Genomic DNA, 19,376 nt, shown 5'->3' with positions numbered 1-19,376 from the left:
GGTTGGGGCGCTGCCCCCTGTCACTCACAGAGCAGGGCCCATCAGGGGGGTTGGGGCTCCGTACCCTGTCATGCACAGAGCAGGGCGGATCAGGGGGTTGAGGAGCTCCCCCCTGTCATGCACAGAGCAGGGCCAATCAGGGGATTGGGGCGCTTCCCCCTGTCACTCACAGAGCAGGGCCAATAGGGGAGTTGGGGCACTGCCCCCTGTCACACACAGAGCAGGGCGGATCAGGTGGTTGGGGCGCTGCACCCTGTCACACTCAGGGCAGGGCCAATGGGGAGGTTATGGCTCTACCCTGTCACACATAGAGCAAGGTCCGTGGAGGGGGGTTGGGGCGCCACCCTCTATCACCCATAGAACAGGGCCGATCAGGGGGTTGGGGCGCCTTCCCCTGTCACAAACAGAGCAGGGCTGATCAGGGGGTTGGGACGCCACACACTGTCACACACAGAGCCGCAGGGCGATCAGGGGGTTTGGGCGCTGCACCCTGTCACGCTGATCTGGTGCCAGGAGGCCTCACGGCTCCGCTGATCCCGGTGCTGGGAGACATATTACCCTTTTACTATATAGGATAGAGGCCTGGGGGCCGGCTGGTTTGCCCTGAAGGGTGTCCTGGATCAGGGTGGGGGTCCCCACTGGGGTGCCTGGCCAGCCTGGATGAGGGGATGATGGCTGTTTGCAGCTGGTCACACACCCTTCAGGGTGGGGGTCCCCACTGGGGTGCCTGGCCAGTCTGGGTGAGGGGCTGAGGACTGCTTTCAGGCTAGGGGTTTTGACTGAAGCTCCCAACCACTCCTTTTTTTCTTTTTTCTTTTTTTCTTCTGGGCCAGCTTTAGCTCTGGCTCTAGCTCTGAGGCTTCCGCTGCTCGTTTGTTTGCCGTTCTATAATCGAAACAATGTATAACTTCAGCTCTGAGATCCCAGCCGGCTATATTTGTTAGAATGTTTCAAACTGCCAGCTCAGAGTCCGGCAAGTCAGGTGGGGAACGTTGGAGTCTGCAGTCACTGCAGCAAGCAAGCCTCATGTTCGCTTCCAGCTGCCTGGCTGCCGGCCGCCATCTTGGCTGACAGTTAATTTGCATAAGGATACACTGATTAGCCAATCGGAAGGGTAGCGGTCGTATGCTAATTACCATTTTTCTCTTTTATTAGTGTAGATATTTTTAAATTAGTGTTTCAGGTTTCTTTAGATACTAGAGGCCCGGTGCATGAAATACAGCCTGGCCTGCACCCTCTTGCAGTCCGGGAGCCCTTGGGGGATGTCTGACTGACTGCTTAGGCCCGCTCCCCACCTTAGCAATGCAGCAAAGGCGGGAGAGGCTCGCACCACCACCACTGTACTTGCCAGCTGTGAGTCCAGCTTCTGGCACACTGACCACCAGGAGGCAGCTCCTGCATTGAGTATATGGTGGTCAGTGCGCATGATAGCAACCAGTCCTTCTGCAGTTCGGTCGATTTGCATATTAGCCTTTTATTATATAGGATAATATATGTAATATATCTTAAATATTCTAGTATATGTATATATTCTAGAATATGTATGTTTGGGGTGGAGGAGGAGAGAAAAGAAAGGAGAGACATTTTGGGAGTAGTATTTTAAACACTTCTTGCTTCTAGTTACAATCTAATTGGTGAAACAGATATATTCCTTTATTTCCTTTGTTATCTCTTCTGATCAATCATCTATTTGAGAAAGTTTACATATTCCTTAAAAATCATATTCTATGATTCTATTTAACTTAAAACATTCTATTTCTTAGATAAATATATGAGTTTATTTTTAGGAATTTTAATACCTCAACTTTTTTCTTCTTTCTCAAGATTACTGTGGCTATTTAGGGTATTTGTGGCCCCATATAAATTTTTGGAATATTTTTTCCATTTCTGTAAAATATGCCATTGGTATCTTGATAGGAATTGCATTGAATCCTTAAATTGCTGTGGTGTTTGCTGTTTTCAGTTATCTTTAAGAATGCTTTATGAGTGTATCATGTCAAACTGACAAGTAAAAACAAGTACACCAGATTTTGCTGTGGACCTGTAGACCATAACAGTATCCCAACTTTGTATCTGGCTACATGTTCACACGCTCAAAGTGCAATTTCTCTTAGAGTGAGTTACTTTGGAGTCCTCTGGCCTTTTCAGATTCTCCCCGCTGGTACTGCCAGTAGGAGTTTTAATAATAGAAATATTTATGATATTTAAATATCTAAGCGTTTCTAGCTTCCAGTCAAAGTAGAGAGAAACCAATTTATTTCAAGATAGCTGCTACAGTAGCTGATAGATGGTAAGAATGATTAATATTTAAATAATTCAGATTGGAATGTGTCCCCTATTAGTGAAATTTATTAATAGTACGAAGAGCCATAAAATGTCCTACTTTCCAATAAATGCCTTTGCCAAATTGTGGTAATGTAGATTGAACACTTTTAGAAACATTAACTGCTTTCACTTGACTAATGTTGGATATTTTAGAAGTATGCATATTTTATTGTTTTCAATAATTTGAAAGGTGAATCATTTAAAATTAATGTTTTCTGCCTTTAGAGAAAACTGAATCAATTGGGCTATCATAAACAGGTTTAAATATTTTGGGGAATAAATTTTATTTCCTTTCATCTATTTCCTTTAAATTTTTAAAAATGTCTTAATTTTATACAATTCATTCATTCATTCCATTATTTGAGCACTGAGAATGTGCCATAAACTGTGATAAGCAGCAGTAGTGGCACTGGTGAAATTTGATATAAAGAATCTGGATATTAGATGCAAAAATATATATGAATACTTAATATTCAAAAATAGTTCTGAGTGTATGCAGCAGAAATAAATTCTAAATTTAATAAAATATAATGTTCATAAGCTAAAAGACTTTTATATGTATAGATCAATAATTCTCTCTAGCTTCCAGTAAAAATTAATGAAAAGTAGAATGATTCTCATTATTGGGAAACTTCTAAACAGAAATAGAAAATAAATAATAGTACAAGAGCCAAGTCAGAAAGAAAAGTTTTCCTCAAAGATGTAAAACTTATGCTGGCCTCAGATTTCTTCACAGTAAATCTGTGTAGAAATTTGTTTATTCTGCCTTTCAAATAATTGAGCAAAATATCTACTGTTTATCTCATAAAAGGACATAGTTACTGGCACTGTATGAGATCAAAGGATGAATAAAACACAAGCCCTGATTTATGTTTTGCTTAATGTGATGAAAGAGAAACAAACATGAAACAATGTAAGGCAAAGTAAGTCTGCAATGCAAAGTGCTAAGGAACAGAGGAGAGAAAATTAATTTCAAATGAGAGATTTTGGAAATGATTCATGGGAAAATAACATTTCATCTTCCCTCCCCTCATCTTTCTTGACACTAGGGGAATTCAAAGGGCATTCCTAGCAGAAAGCACAGCTTCCATGGAAGAACTGAGGTGGAAATCACAAAGCTTAGAAGGATGGATTGGTAGGACCTTTGGACTGTAGGGAGTGGGATTCTCCCTGTGATTCAAGCACACAGCACTGTTAGTACCATTAGGCTTCAGGGAAGGAAGCCTCGAAGTTAGATCGGTTAGAGTTCCCTTGTAGGCAAGCAAGCTTTTTGTTTACCCCAGTCTGGGGAGCCTTACTACCATGTTTTGTTTGTTTGTTTTCATACCCTGGCATCAACCAAAAGGCAATGCATTAATGAATGTAGAAGCTGAAATCAAATGTGGAATAATCTGACTGCTGTAATAAACAGCTCAAACAATTCATTTTTATAAAAGAAGGAATCATGGGCACATTTCAAACAGAGGTTTGATATCAATGAATCCTGACTTCTGATAGAGATTAATATGTAAAGTCGAAAACAAACTGAAATGTGTTCCCCAGAGAATTATTGGGAAACAGAATTGATAAAGGTATGATGCAAGCGTTGGTCTGATGAAGTAACAGGGAAAGATATTTCAGAGAGCTTATTTTAAAAGATACAGATTAGCCCAGCTGGTGTAGCTCAGTGGTTGAGCATCTACCTATAAACCAGGAGGTCATGGTTCAATTCCTGGTCAGGGCACATGCTCGTATTATGAGATCAATCCCCAGTAGGGGCATGAAGGAGGCAGCCGATCAATGATTCTCTTTCATCATTGATGTTTTTATCTCTCTCTCCCTCTATTTTCCTCTGTAAAATCAATAAAAAATATATTTTAAAAAATACAAAGGTACAGATTAAGTACTGGGCATACTTGGAAATATGTGAAAATGTGCAATAAAATAATAGCAAATTTTTTTACCACTTATTTATTCAACAACAGCCACTTGAAGTTGGTTTTATTTTTAACTAGAGGCCCAGTGCATGCATTAGTGCACCAGTGGAGTCCCTTGGCCTGGCTTGCTCCCTCTCACAATCCGGAACCCATCCGGGGATGTCAGATACCTGATTTTGGCCTGATCCCCACAGGCCCAATAAGACAGGAGGGAGCCCAATCCTTTGCATTGAGCATCTGTCCCCTGGTGATCAGTGCACGTCATAGCGACTGGTCAACTGGTTGTTCGGTCATGCGGTCATTTGGTCATTCGGTCACTTAGGCTTTTATGTATATAGATGTCTACCCATTTTAAAGTTGAGAAATACGTTGGTCCAAAAATGCAGTTATTTGAAGAAGGTCAAACAATAAATTAGGTCCAGGGGAAGAATGTAAGAACCTAGACCGTCTGTATATTTTTGATAACAGCTTTTTATTTTCTATTATATATAGTACACCTTGTTATTGCAAAGACAAACAAAAGAACAAAAGACAGCAAAATCTTTACTGAACTGTTTCAGTATATTCTTAAACTTCACTTGCAAACTTGCATAGTTAGTAATATCAGACTGCCATACTTTTTAATGCTAAGAACATTTAGTTAAACAAGAATGGCTCAAAAAAGAAGTGCTGTATTTTTATTTAAAATATATTTTTAGCCATAGCCAATGTGGCTCAGTGCATAGAGTGTCAGCCTGAGGACTGAAGGGTCCCAGGTTTGATTCTGGTCAAGGGCACTTGTCTGGGTTGTGAGCTCAATCCCCAGTAGGGGGCGTGCAGGAGGCAGCCAATCAATGACTCTCTCATCATTAATGTTTCTATCTCTCTCTCCTCCCTTTCTCTCTGAAACCAATAAAAACGTATTTTAAAAAATAAATAAAATATTTTTACTTTGTTTTACATTTCACTGTGAGCATGGTACACAGTCTGAAGTTTCAAAGAGCTTTTTTCCCCTTAAGGGAAAAGAGAAGATATATATTAAAATAACCAGCTTGAGGGAAATGTTATTCTGAAAACAAGGTGCCTCCTCCACTACAATTTATTATTTTCATCCCAATTTCCAAATGCCACCCCTACTCACGCAACTTTAATATATTAGCTTTGTAACATCTTTTCAGAAATAGCATCTCTACCTTGGTTTTCATGGCATTATTTTACCTACTGCCTCTATTGATCTTGGAGACTCCACTCATGTTTTCATCACCAGGATCCCTAAATAATATGCTTTCCCCTTAAATGTAGCTTCTGAACAGTAAAATTTCCTCTATATATTGAAAAAGGCAAGCTTTATATTTAAGGTCTCCTATAAATTTGAAAACTTAAGGCTCTCAGATATTCTATTACGGAATAGAACTTTCTGTAGAATCTATTTTTTTGTAAAGGAAGTACCTGATAATTGTGCAGTGATCTGAAAGTTTTATGTTGATCAAAAATGTTTTAACCGTATTTTATAGAAACTGTATTTGTCAGAGTACCGTAAGTCTTTGCTGCAAAAGTCTGATAACTTTTAGATTTGCATGAAAGTTCCAGGTTTATGTATATAAACTTTGTAAGTATTTAAAAATAAATTTTCATTTGCTCAGTGAAGTTAATAGGTCCCAGTTAATAGAAATTTACTTAATTGAAATAAGGCTCAGTAAATTGACTCCTACATGGCATTTTTTATATCATTAAAAATATCATTAGTTTAGCTACGGAAACTTACAATATTTAACAAAAATATTTAATGTACTGATTTTCTTTGATATTTTTTCCAAACTATGAACCCTTTAAATGCAGAAAATTATATCGTATGGGAAATATTAAACATAATATACTTAATGTAATTTTATTTGAAAGTATTTAAAGACAATTGGGTGAAAAAATTTTTTTCTATCATAAACTGAGAAATCTATAGGGTAAGAGGTCTAAGTTTGACCAGAAACAAATATCATTTTATAAGCTGTGATAATAAAATGTATTTTATGAGCAATATAAACATGACCTTAAGTATTCTTGGTTTCTTCTTACTCAGATACTTTTTAAAATACCTAATCAATTTTTTAGGGTTGAATATTTATTTCTGAAATTTAAAATAAAATAAAAATAAAAAGAATATCTAAAACAAACGATTACAGTAGATTTAACTATATACAACTAAACAATAAAATCTGTATTCAAAGAAATCTATTAATATAGAATTATGTATTCCCAGATCCTGTCATTAACTTCCATTTTCTGTTCATGAACAAGTAGTGAAGCTCTTTGCCCCTTGTGACTATATTGATGTCTTAGCCTTGGTTTTTACCCATTCACTTTTGATGCCCGGATGTAACACAGAATTTCTAAACAAGGGATCTACATTTTGTCTGGTGTATGCTTACATTCAGGTTCTCTCACACAATCTGTCAATAGCGACCATTTATGTGCCAGACATGGTTCTAGAGAGTGAGAATCCAGTAGGGAATAAAATAGACAAAATTCTGGTGTTCTTAGCACTTACCTAAGAAAGCATAGTGTGACAGTTGGGAGCACAGATTTTGCAACCACTTGGCCTGGATTCAAATCCCAACTCCTTTATAATTTTTAGCTGTGTAATTACAGAAAGTTACATAATCCCCTTGTGGTTCAGTTACCATTTTTGTAATATAAGAATAATTTTAAATCTCTCAGATAGTTGAATGAGTTACTCTAATATGTGCTTAGAACAATGCCTGGCATAAAGTAATCTCTCTCTCTCTCTCTCTCTCTCTCTCTCTCTCTCTCTCTCTCTAGCTGAGGGTGAGCAAGCTGCAGAATAGTAGTAGTTAAGTCTTTTTGTCTGTTTGTTGTTTTATTTAATTTGAAATACATTGATTAAACAGCCATGAATATTCTTTACTCTTTTCTCATCTAACCAAACCATGGGTCTCTCGAAAGAATACCAGTGAAATCCTTGACTAGTGCCATAGATGATTATAATTCCATCTCTTGTGATATTGCTAGAAGTGATGAGGGTGTTCTTATCTCTGGAAGAAGACTGGAACTCAAAGAATCATGATGGTTCAACTGATTTTGTCATTGGACCCAAGCTTTTCAAGTCAACTGAAAACCTCCCCAAATTCCATTTCTTAACTCTTCCAACTTTCCTTCCCCTCTCCCCTTCATATTGTTAGAGATCTTGGAAGGATGAGTAAACTAATCTGGAGAATGATTTGAATCGTGCTAATGAGTCAGGTCTACATAGAGAGGTTTTGAGTAAGCTTAAGTCTTTCATGTAGGCCTTCTCAAGCATCATCTGACATAATGCTGGCAAATTAATTATCCCCAAAGAAATTTTAACTGAAATTTAAACATATTCAGTACACTTCCCTTGTCCACATACTAAAGTCCAATCTTTTAGTCAAAGTATTCCATTTCCAACATTTGACCATGCCACTTGTACAAATGTGACTGAGTTACTTTTTAACTCAAATTGCCTGAAATTGGACATTGAACTTTCTAAAGCCACCATGTTTTGTATGAAATCTGCACCACCACTCACTATGTTCCTTCTGCTTAGCATTGTACCTTCCACTGCCTACAGCTTTTTTAGGTTCCATGTAAAGTGTAAATGTCACTTTCTTAAAAAAATCTGCCCCAGACTCCTACTTATTTCAAATAATATACTGTTCATGGTTTGGGTAGCCCTGGTGTGCTTCTTATTTGGAATCTCTTAAAAACAGAAGAGCTTAGTAGTTAGGAACATAGACATTTAAATTAATTGATTTTATTTGTGGGTGCACTTCTCTTTTATATCGCTGATTGTTTTTTTTATCAAGTTACTTAATATTCCTGACCTTTATTTATATTTTCCGCTGTAAAATCTTTATCAAATGTTTTTATGCATAACACAGTCCCTGGTGCATAACTGGAACTCAGATGAATGTTATCTTTATGATTGTACATTGTATATTCATATGTATCCTTATAGAATTGCCCATACTAAATTTTAAGCTCCATAAGGCAAAGAAATAACTTGTCTTATTCTTTTGTACTCGAACCATTGCCAAGTTTTAAAGCCTCATAAAGAAAAAGAAAATGTAATATCCTTTGCTGTTTGGAATAATATGTCCACAATTAGAATATCTATTTATTTTTCAGATATTTTGGCAGAAAATGGGAGGATACTTGGAGGTCATTTGGGACCTTGAAGCATAGATGAAATCTCAGAAGTTGGAAATGTACCTATTGACTCTGTGAATAGAGCACATTTAATGTGATGAATAAGGCAATATATTTCTTTTCCTTTCGATAAGGACCTCATAAAACCTGCTTTTTCTATGCCGAGGAAGAAAACAGGTACCAATACACACACACACACACACACACACACACACACACACACCTCTGTGTGCTCTCTTTTCAAGTATATCAAATCAGCTATCACAAAAAAACAACTAATTTTTGCATTATATTTAATTAAAGCTTTAACTAAATCTTATAAAATTTTCCAAAATTTCAAATAAGCAAAAATAGTAATTGAATTATCTTAAAAGATATGTCAGAAAAGAAAAAAGAAATCTCTTCTATCATGGTGTAAACTCTTCTTGTAGTTTATAGTTTATACACATCCAGTTACAAAATAGGTACAATTTCAGATTGCCTTTCTTTGCCTTTGGTCTTAACCTAGTTCTGAGAGGAATCTAATCTTATTGCTAGAGTTTACTTTAAATGGCTTTGTTGTAATAGGTTTAGAATGGCTTTTACAATCACCATCAGTTTCCATGATTACTTATCATTCCACCTAAACTAACAATTGCAACTCCCTTAGCAGGATAATGGAACACATCTCAATGTACAGGAAACCAGCACTATCTCTGAAATTGAAGTATTAGAAGAAGGCAACATACGAACTTATATTGTGAAAGGATTTCAGGCCAATGTTCTTGATAGCAGCCACTCGGTTAAAATAATCCAATGTATATAATTAGTTTCTTTTGTTCTGTAAATGTGTAATGAGTTTGAAAAACTAGATACAGTTATTTTCTTGGCCATGCATGTACCAGTACACATATGGAGGAAGCAATGATACTAGAGCATCATGTTCAGTCTTAGTTCTTTATAGGAGTATGAAACTATGTCCTAAGTTATGTGCCCAGGGTTTTAACGTTCTCAGATAGATTTTAGGTATAAAGCTGATTTATCCCTTTTATCCCTTTCTCATAATTTTGTTTATAGGAATGTATATATTTTACAGGCAGATATTTGCATTTATTTAAATTATGATTTATGTATTAATATGTGTCAGTAGAATGGAAGACCAGACACTGGAGCTGATGGCAATGGTTAATGAAAACCAGGTCAATGCAAAGAGAGGAGGCTTAGCAAAACTTTCAAACCTTTCTCATGGATACAGCAGATTATTTTTGCAAGATTAAGTAGGTTAACATGAGATTATGTTATCAGTGAGGTGTCCCCTGTATCCCCACCTGTTGCTGGTGGAAGAGAGATTCTTGGGTGCTTCATGAATAAGCACTTGAGGTTTCCACAGGAGGATGAGGTAGCATGGAAAGCTTTATCTCTGGAGAATTAAACCCCCGAGTTTCCAAAGTCCCATCTCCCTCCATCCTGCCGTGGAAAACGTCCCAGTTTGTCTTCTGCAGAGCTAGGATTAAAGCCCTTGCCCAGAGTTTTTGCTCCATGTTTGCACAGTCCAGTCCAGCTCTGACTAGGTTATAGTAGCTTGTATTCTCAGCTGCAGCCCATTGCATGTGGGGTCCGAAAGGCAGTGGGCCATGTGGCTTCTAGGACCACAAGGCTACGGAGGGAGCACGGGCAAGTGTAAGGAAGCAGGAAGGAAGCATGAGGAACAAAAGAGAGATAATTCTTTTTTATTGTTGTTAATCCTCACCTGAGGATATTTTTCCATTGATTTTTAGGAGTGGAAGGGCGGGGAGAGAGAGAGAGAGAGAAACATTGATGTGAGAGAGACACAACTGATTGGTTGCCTCTCCTAAGTAGCCTGCCACCGAGGTACGTGCCCCTGACCCCAGTCACACCTGATGACCCACATAGAACCCGGGACCCTTCAGTCCACAGGCCAGCACTCTATCCACTGAGCCAAACCGACTAGGGTGAGAGAATTCTTTGTCTCGGGGATGTTACCCTTCTAAGATTTTGAGCACTTGCAGTGTCTTCATCCCCTAGTCAATTATCTTTGTTCTTAGTTAGACTGTTAGGCAAGCATAACAAGTGCAATAGTCTGCATTCCCTAAAAGACCCCTTATTAGATTGACTTTCTGTAACTCTTTTTGTAGAAGTATTTAACTTGTACACAGTGTGTGTAGGGAGTAAGTCTCTCCAGAATGCACCACCCTGGCCTATAGATTATTTCGAGCTGAATACAATTAAGGCCTAACAAACTCAAGAAGAATTTTTTTGTTTACTAGTAAATCTCCCCCTTACCTTCCTAAAGAGATTCCGATAGAAACCTTGACATATTCACCTCAGCACATTTGCCTTAACACATCTGAATTAAATGTGGCAGTCAGCAAGGATCCAAGCAAAATTCTGTTCCCTAGATTCTCATTGTTCATGTGTAGCCCTGAAAGAATTTATTTACCAAATGCATGCTCTTTCTTATCTACCTAGGAATTGCCTCCCTCTCCTTTCTTAGTCAAAAATGACATATATACCGCATTTTACCTCACTGTCTTTGGAATTTTCATGCTTATGTGAATTTCCCATGCTCACGTATTAAAATTTCATTTTCTCCTATTAATCTCCTGTATGTCATTTGAATTATTGAACCAGCCAGAAGAACTAAAGGGGTAAGGAAAAGTGTCCCTTGCCCTGAAAACACAGAGGTATATACATAGCATTTAATTAAAATAAAATCATTTAGCTGATAAAACAGAGACATGTTTGGGAATGCAATAAATATTAAACTACCACTTTTTACCTAGTAACTGTTCTGAGGAAGGAATTTTGATAGTCGGATTTTGGAGTGTGAACATTAACCCTCCACAAGAAATGTTTAGCAGCTTTTTAAAAGCTTTCATCAGTTATGTTACAAAATGTTCAAACTATGATATGTACCACCATAGAATATATTCTAAAAAGCTTCTAAAATGTTTGAGGTAGTATAAATATCCATTTATCATCCCCAAATCTATACCTTCTAAATCAGAATTATTTTTCTGCATACTGATATGCCATTATTCAGTAGGACACCCAAAATTACATAAAGAAAATACATTTTACATTTTATCACGAATCCCATTGTCAATAGATGGCAATAATATTCTTTGCAGTTGATTCCTTCCTTCTCTTTAGTTACCTCTTCCTGCTAAAAATTTCATAACACAGTAAGGTTATTTATATCTGAGAAGTTCTGTATTTCTACCATTATAATTTTTCATGTCACTATAGGCCAGGTATGGGGGAGGTATAGCATGACATTGCTTTATTAATGCTGACACTTCCCTGTGGATTGAGGGAGTTTTCATACTGTGTATATATAGAAGCATGTTATTAGCATTCAGATGTGGCTTCTCCATCAACTAATCCACTTCAAAATATTTGCATGAAATCAGATTTGCTTACCAGTCAGCTACATATAAAATATAATTTACAGACTTGGGTTCACATTAGTGGAGTTTAGTTATTGAGAGCATAGAAGAATTATCAGTCAGTCTCATTTCCAGGGAAGACAGGCAGTGAATTCCACAGGCACTGTCACTGCCAGTCCTGAGTTTATTTATACAATGTGCATTTCAAGTGTTTAAAAATATGTCGACCTTGGAGTCTTACTGATAAAGTTGATAACATTAAGTTTTGGAATGTGTCATTTATAAAATCTCATGAAATGATGGTCTTTTTTTTTTCTTGTGAAATTTACAAAGTGAAAGTTTAATTTCATTATATTTGAACAAATTTGAGGATGAGGGGAAGCAGAGTTTATCACTCTAAAATATGCCTTTTGTGGGGGGTATTGATTATTTTAAACTGGTGTATTTTTAAGAAACAAAAGATTCAAGCAGAGCCTTTTACCCTTCTTACCTGCTTAAAGGAATTCCTGTAGAAAAGCCTGCTTCAAGAAAGGAAACTACCACCTTAGCATAATATGAACTAAATGTGGCAGACAGGGAGGAATTTAACAAAGTCTGTCTGTTAGACTCCCCTCTGTGCCCCATTGTTTATCATGGTTCAGCAATAATTTATTTACCAAATTTTTGCTTTCTTATCTGCCTGTGAATTGATTACTTGCCCTTCTGAACTTTCAGACACCTGTCTCCCTCTCCTTACTCTGAATGGCATATAAGCCTCAATTGTCCAGTTAGGTGGGGTGGGTCCCCTGATCTTACAGAGCATATGTCAAAAGATTGGTTATTTTCTCCTCTTAATCTGTTTCATGTCAATTTGACTATTGAACCAGCAAGAAGATATAATTAAACTCTTCACTATTCACGTTCACAATTTAGAGATGGTGGCTTGTTGTTGGTCCTTCTCAAGAATTGATGGAAAAGTCAATACGAACGAGTAGGAGCTGGAATCGTAGGAATGAAAGAATTTATGTGTGTTTTCATTTGTATGCATGTGCTTTTACTTTTACATATCTATGCTAAATGAGTACCACTTTAAACTTCAAAAAATATTTAGGATACTTAAAGAATATTCATTCCCTATAGAAATAATCCTATATAATAAAAGCCTAATATGCGAAGTGTCCAACCTACCATTTGACCGTTCGACCAGTCGCTATGAGGTACACTGACCACCAGGGGGCAGACTCTCAGACCGGTAGGTTAACTTGCTGCTGCGGTCCGGCTCATCAGGACTGGGCGAGATGGGTCAGAAATGCCCTGGAGCCCTCCCGCAGTCCCTCACCCGACCTCTAAAATATTTTTTCTAATTAATTTCCTTTCAATGTGCACTAATCCATGCACCAGGTTTCTAATAATTTATAAATGACAAATCATATGGAGAACCACACACTTAAATAATAAAAATAAACTATGGAGAATAAAGTACTTAAAAGTATAAGTAAAAATTAATAGAATATGGGTTTAAGAAATATATTTCTCAGCATGAATCACTAATGGAAATTGACCTGATAAAGAAATAAAATACCTAAATGCATTTCAACTAAAAGTTAAAATAGAAAAATTCAACAAAATAAAAGAAGAATGTCAACATTTTACAACTTGATATATTTTGTTTGATTTTTATTTTATACTGTAGGCCCGGTGCACAAAAAATTGTGCACTTGGGGATTCACTCAGCCCAACCTGTGCCCTCTCCCAGTCTGGGACCCCTCGGGGGATATCCACCTGCGGCTTAGGCCCGCTCCCCGGGGGATTGGGCCTAAGCTGGCAGTCAGACATCCCTCTGGCAGCCTGGAAGCCCTCGAGGGATGTCCACTTGCCAGCGGGGAGCAGGCCTAACCTGCAGTCTGACATCCTTAGCGCTGCTGAGGAGGCGGGAGAGGCTCCCACCACCACCGCTATGCTGGCAGCCATCAGCCTGGCTTGTGGCTAAGCAGAGCTCCCCCTATGGGAGCACACTGACCACCACGGGGCAGCTCTTGCATTGAGTATCTGCCCCCTGGTGGTCAGTGTGTGTCATAGTGACTAGTCATTGCCAGTTGTTCTGCTGTTAGGGTCAATTTGAATATTACCCTTTTATTATATAGTATAGAGGCCTGGTGCATGGGTGGGGGCCGGCTGGTTTGCCCTGAAGGGTGTCCTGGATCAGGGTGGAGGTCCTGCTGGGGTGCCAGGCCAGCCTGGGTGAGGGGCTGAGAGCCATTTTCAGGCTGGCCATGCCCCCACCCCCCTGGCAACCCAAGCTCCCAGCCTCTCCTTTTTGTCTTTTTTTTCCCCTCTGGGCTTTTTTTATCTTCTATAATTGAAACTTTGTAGTCTTGAGCGTAGCCCAGGGCTGGCCAGGGCAGGCGGGAAGCTTGGCTTCCTCCATCGCCGGGGCAACTCAAGCCTCCTGCTTGCTCCATCTCTGTGGCCACCACCATCTTAGTTGGGTTAATTTGCATACTCGCTCCTGATTGGCTGATGGGCATGGCTTCTGTGTAGTGGAGGGACAGCTAATTTGCATGTTTCTCTTTTCTTATATAGGATTTTGCTTACCAATACTTCTGTATTTTTAGGAAGTACTCATCATCAACATTAGTATACTTGAGAGGAATCATTTGAATTTTTTTTCCTTTCTACCTCTTCTTCAACAAATATTTATTGAGTTTCTGTTCTCTTGCTAGGCACCATTAAAGACAATGATGATGCAATGGTGAATATGAACAGCATATTTTCATGAAGCTTACATTGTAAAAGGAGATAGAGATTATAAATACTTATATAAGTATGATGTATTTCCTAGCCCAGGCTAGACTATTCTACTCTATCCTATCTTGTGTTTACACTCCTATTCATAATTATTTGGATAAGGCCATTAATTTTGAAATTTTTTAAACTTTCTAATATTTGGACATATTTATTCTGTCATTTAATGTATGTAGGTACATGTGTGTTTTAAGTTTTTTTTTTCTGTCATGTTTTATTTGTTTCATGTTTACATTACAATATAATAATAAGTTTAAAATTAGCCTATAAATGTGAGTAAAATAAAAAACAATCATAATTTTTTTAGTGAGAATATTTCATTTTCTGGGCCACATCTATTCATATATCATAGTTGTAATATTAAATACAGACTAAAAACTCTGAAAACTGAAAAATATGGGTTTGCAATCCTATCTAATAAAGAGGGAATATGCTAATCGACCCTCACACTGTTGCAAAGATGGCGGTGCCTACAGCCAATAAGGAGGGAATATGCTAATTGACTGCCCTGCCCTCAAAGATGGCAGTGCCCAATGTCAATAATGTGGGAATATGCTAATTGACTGTCTCACCCTCAAAGACGGCGGCACTCATAGCCAATAAGGTGGGAATATGCTAATTGACTGACCTGTCTTCAAAGATGGCGGTGCCCACAGCCAATAAGGAGGAATATGCTAATTGACTGTCACACCCTCAAACATGTTGGCGTCCACAGCCACAAGATGGCGGTGCCCAGTCCCCCCAGCCCCACTGGGGCAGCAGATGCGCGGCAAGGCTGGGCCCGCCTCCAGGTGGGCCCGGCCTTGCCGCACCCCTGCTTCTGGAGATCCCCAGTCCCCTCAGCCCCCCAGCTGCCCAAGGCCAGACCAAGATGCAGGCAAGCCTTGGCTGTTGGCTGCCCCACTGCCCAGGGATGCCTGAGGCACAGGTAACCAGGTCTGGCTGAGGCTTTCACTGCTGGCAGTGGCAGCAGCAGAGGTGTGATGGGGCGTCACCTTCCCCTGATCCCCTGAGGGCTCCCCGGGACTGTGAGAGGGGGCAGGCCTGACTGAGGAACTCCCCTTCCAGTGTATGAATTTTCATGCACTGGGCATCTAATATCTTATATAATAAAAGGGTAATATGCAAATCAACTGACAGGCAGAATGACCAATTGCTATGATGTACCGGTTGCTATGATGCACACTGACCACAAGGGGGCAGATGCTAATGAAGGGGGAGTGCCACTCAGACACAAGCCAGGCAGATGGCTGGCAAGTGCAGCGGCGGTGGCAGGAGTCTCTCCTGTCTCCACAGCAGAGCTAAGGATGTCCGACTGATGTCCCTTGGGGAGCGGGCCTAAAGACATCAGTTGGACATCCATTGAGAGATTCCAGACTGCTAAAGGGAGCAGGCTGGGTTGAGGGACCCCGCCCCTCCAAGTGCATGAATGTCTTGCACCAGACCTCTAGTTATATAACGTAAAACCTCTAGCTTTGTTCTCATGTAGGCCTATTTTGTTTTTAAGTTGAAGTTCCTATAATGGCAGTTAAAATTAGACTGCTCATGTTATATCTTATTACAAAGGTGAAACAAGATTATTGGTCCATTGAATTTTTACTCTTTATTTAAATCAACATTTTTAACTTTAAATATCTGAATGAAGATCTTGAAATTCTTGGAATTTTTGCCAAAAGGAAACTCACTCTGTAGTGTTAGATGCAAGCAAACCCATATACTTACTTAGAAATTATCACAATTCTAATGTGAAATCAAGTAATGTTTGACTTTAATTAAATGGAAATGTGTTTTAGCTGAGGGAAAGAAAGCATACCCCAAGATATGAATGCTGGAGATGCAGTGTTTATCGGGTGAAATTCTAGACACACACACACTCACTCTCATATGCAAGCAATTGACTTTAATCAAATGAAAAGCTAATATATGTAGAAATAGAAAATTACTTGATTTATAAAATTGAGAAATAGTTTTTATTATTTTTGGTGATCAGTATTTAAAACTTTATTGTACAAGTCATAGCTTAATAGGTGTCTTCCTACTTTCATGATTATCTTAATAAGCATAATATATCTTCTATCTGAAAATAAACTTTGGCATTCCTTGGTATCTCATGCTATACTTATATCTTAAGAGGTAAACTATAGATAATTTTAATATTATTTAGTAAATTTAAAAATTTTATATTAAAGAGTAAACACATCTGAAAACTTCTCATAACGAATACTTGCTGACACAGTTTACATACTGACTGCTCATATTTAGATGCACGAAACATTGTTCTTGCCAAGATTCTCACACCCAACTAGACTACTATAAATGCAACTGATATAAGCATAGTCCATATTTAATTTCTTTTAAAGAAACAAACACATTATCAGGATCTTTTTATATGATTTATTCAATTTGCTAACTGAATGAGGGTATTTATTGACATATGGTGATAGTTTAGGAATATCCATCTCCTCAGTCCAGCTAAATATAGTTGTATTATTTATTTCTTGCTATATGCATATATGGCCCAACATTTATTTGTTATATTTTAAAATCTATTTTTATTGATTTTAGAGAAGAAAGGAGAGGAAGAAAGAGATAGAAACATCAATGATGAGAGAATCATTGATTGGCTGCCTCCTGCACGCCCCCTACTAGGGATATAGCCCGCAACCCAAGCATGTGCCCTTAACAAGAATGGAACCTGGGATCCTTCAGTCCTCAGGCCGATGCTCTATCCACTGAGCCAAACTGGCTAGGGCTCAACATTTAAAAAGTCTTTAAAATCACATTATTTTCTCAGTGTTTTTCAGTGTGAATGATATAAAAATAAGATGTGGTGTCTTTTTAAAAAAATATATTTTATTGATTTTTTACAGAGAGGAAGAGAGAGGGATAGAGAGTTAGAAACATCGATCAGCTACCTCCTGCACACCCCCTACCAGGGATGTGCCCGCAACCAAGGTACATGCCCTTGACTGGAATCGAACCCAGGACCCTCCAGTCCGCAGGCAGACGCTCTATCCACTGAGCCAAACCGGTTTGGGCAAGATGTGGTGTCTTATAGATAATTATGCTTTACATTTAATTTGAGTAAAATTGGCATCCTCTGAAAAATAGGACCGCAGCATTGTAAATGTAGTCAGTATCTAATGTGCTAGTCTTAAACTTGTAAGAAAATTAACCGGTAACCAATATATTATATAATATTAGATAAGGGAAAGCTTACTGCCAGTTAATGAAAGGAGGGAGAGGGTGAAAACATTAATTTGTACTTTGTTTAGGGTCAGCCTGAAAGAAAAGAAAATGTTTATATATGGAGAGCTGATTGAAGTTCCAGATCTAATTATCTTGTTTCTAATGGTTGCAGGAAATACTGCCAAATTTATTATTGACTTTGTAGAAGAGTTCTGAGTACAAATTTGACATAGGACAGCTGAAGCAGTGAGAGAGGTGAAGCATCAATATTCCCAAACAACCTATTTTCCATATTGAAATGTATTTTGTCTAAGATGGGAAAGCTTTAATGAAGTTGAAGATGACTGCAAAGTGGCTTACCTGACAGATGAAGCAATAAGCCCATTTTCTCTCTGCAGCTAAAAGCTTAAAATTACCCATCTGTCATCTCTCTAGTGGGTGGGGATTATAATGGAAGGTGGGGAGCCATCTTAATTACATAACTGTTTCAGCTCCAATTATATATCATGTAGAGTTTAAAACGTATTATCTCTGTACAATAAACTGAACATATATAACAGTGGCACTACTCACTTTTATCCTTGACATCTATATTTTTCCCATTACTAATTTTTCTTTAATGTAATTTTTTAGCACGCTTTAACTTGATGTGATTTCTCCCCCCTTTATTTTTGCTATTAAATTAATAAATACAGTGATTATTTGCTGACAATGACTATGTGCCTGTTCTCATATCAGTATATCTCATATGAGTTTTTAGGAAATAGGGAATGAACATGATTTAAATTCAAATCTCTGTTTTTCTCAGTTGTTTTTCTTATGAAAATTGGTCTCTGTCACTTTGTATAATAGATGTCAGGTGTCCCAAAGGGCTCCAAGAAATATATGCATTAATTTATGTGACAGTGAATAAAAGATCCTCATAATTTATTTTAATATTCTTTGTTTGGATTTCAGAGGCTATAAGTTCAAACATGGTACTATTTTGTTTTGTTTTGTTTTTCCCTTTCACTTGACCCTCTGGATGATAACCTTGAGCTGAGACCTTCACAATTGAGTATGCGACAGGAATATTGAGTTTGTCAAGCTTATGAGAACACTTAAGGAGGAAACCTTTCTTTTTTAATTTTCTACATAAAATGGTATCTAAACAAGATCATCAATATAGATAAAAAGCCATTAAAAAGAGGCATGGAGAAAGGAGACTTTGACTTGGGGTAGTGAACATACAATACAATGAACAGATGATGCATTGTAGAATTGTACCCCTGAATCATACTTAATTTTATTAACCAATGTTGCCCTAATAAGTGCAATAAAATATACTTTTAAAAGACTTGGAAAGGTGATATATGCAAGGGGATATATTCTTTTTTTTATTTCAGTGTGAAACCTAAACCCCCTAAATATTGCCATTTTTATATGGCCTTTATTTTAATGTGAACACAACTCCCATACGTATATATCAGTTAGTTACCTCTGCGTAGCAAACTCCACCAAAACATCCTAATATATAAAAACCCAGGGTCCATAACGACCGACCAAAGGCTCGACTGAACACAGAGTCAGTCTTGCAGTCAGTGCTGTTTGCCGTGGGGATCCAGCACTGACT

Source organism: Myotis lucifugus, unplaced genomic scaffold (genome assembly GCF_000147115.1).
Source record: "Myotis lucifugus unplaced genomic scaffold, Myoluc2.0 scaffold_53, whole genome shotgun sequence".
NCBI lineage: Eukaryota > Metazoa > Chordata > Mammalia > Chiroptera > Vespertilionidae > Myotis > Myotis lucifugus.
Note: the sequence above shows the minus strand (reverse complement) of the source record.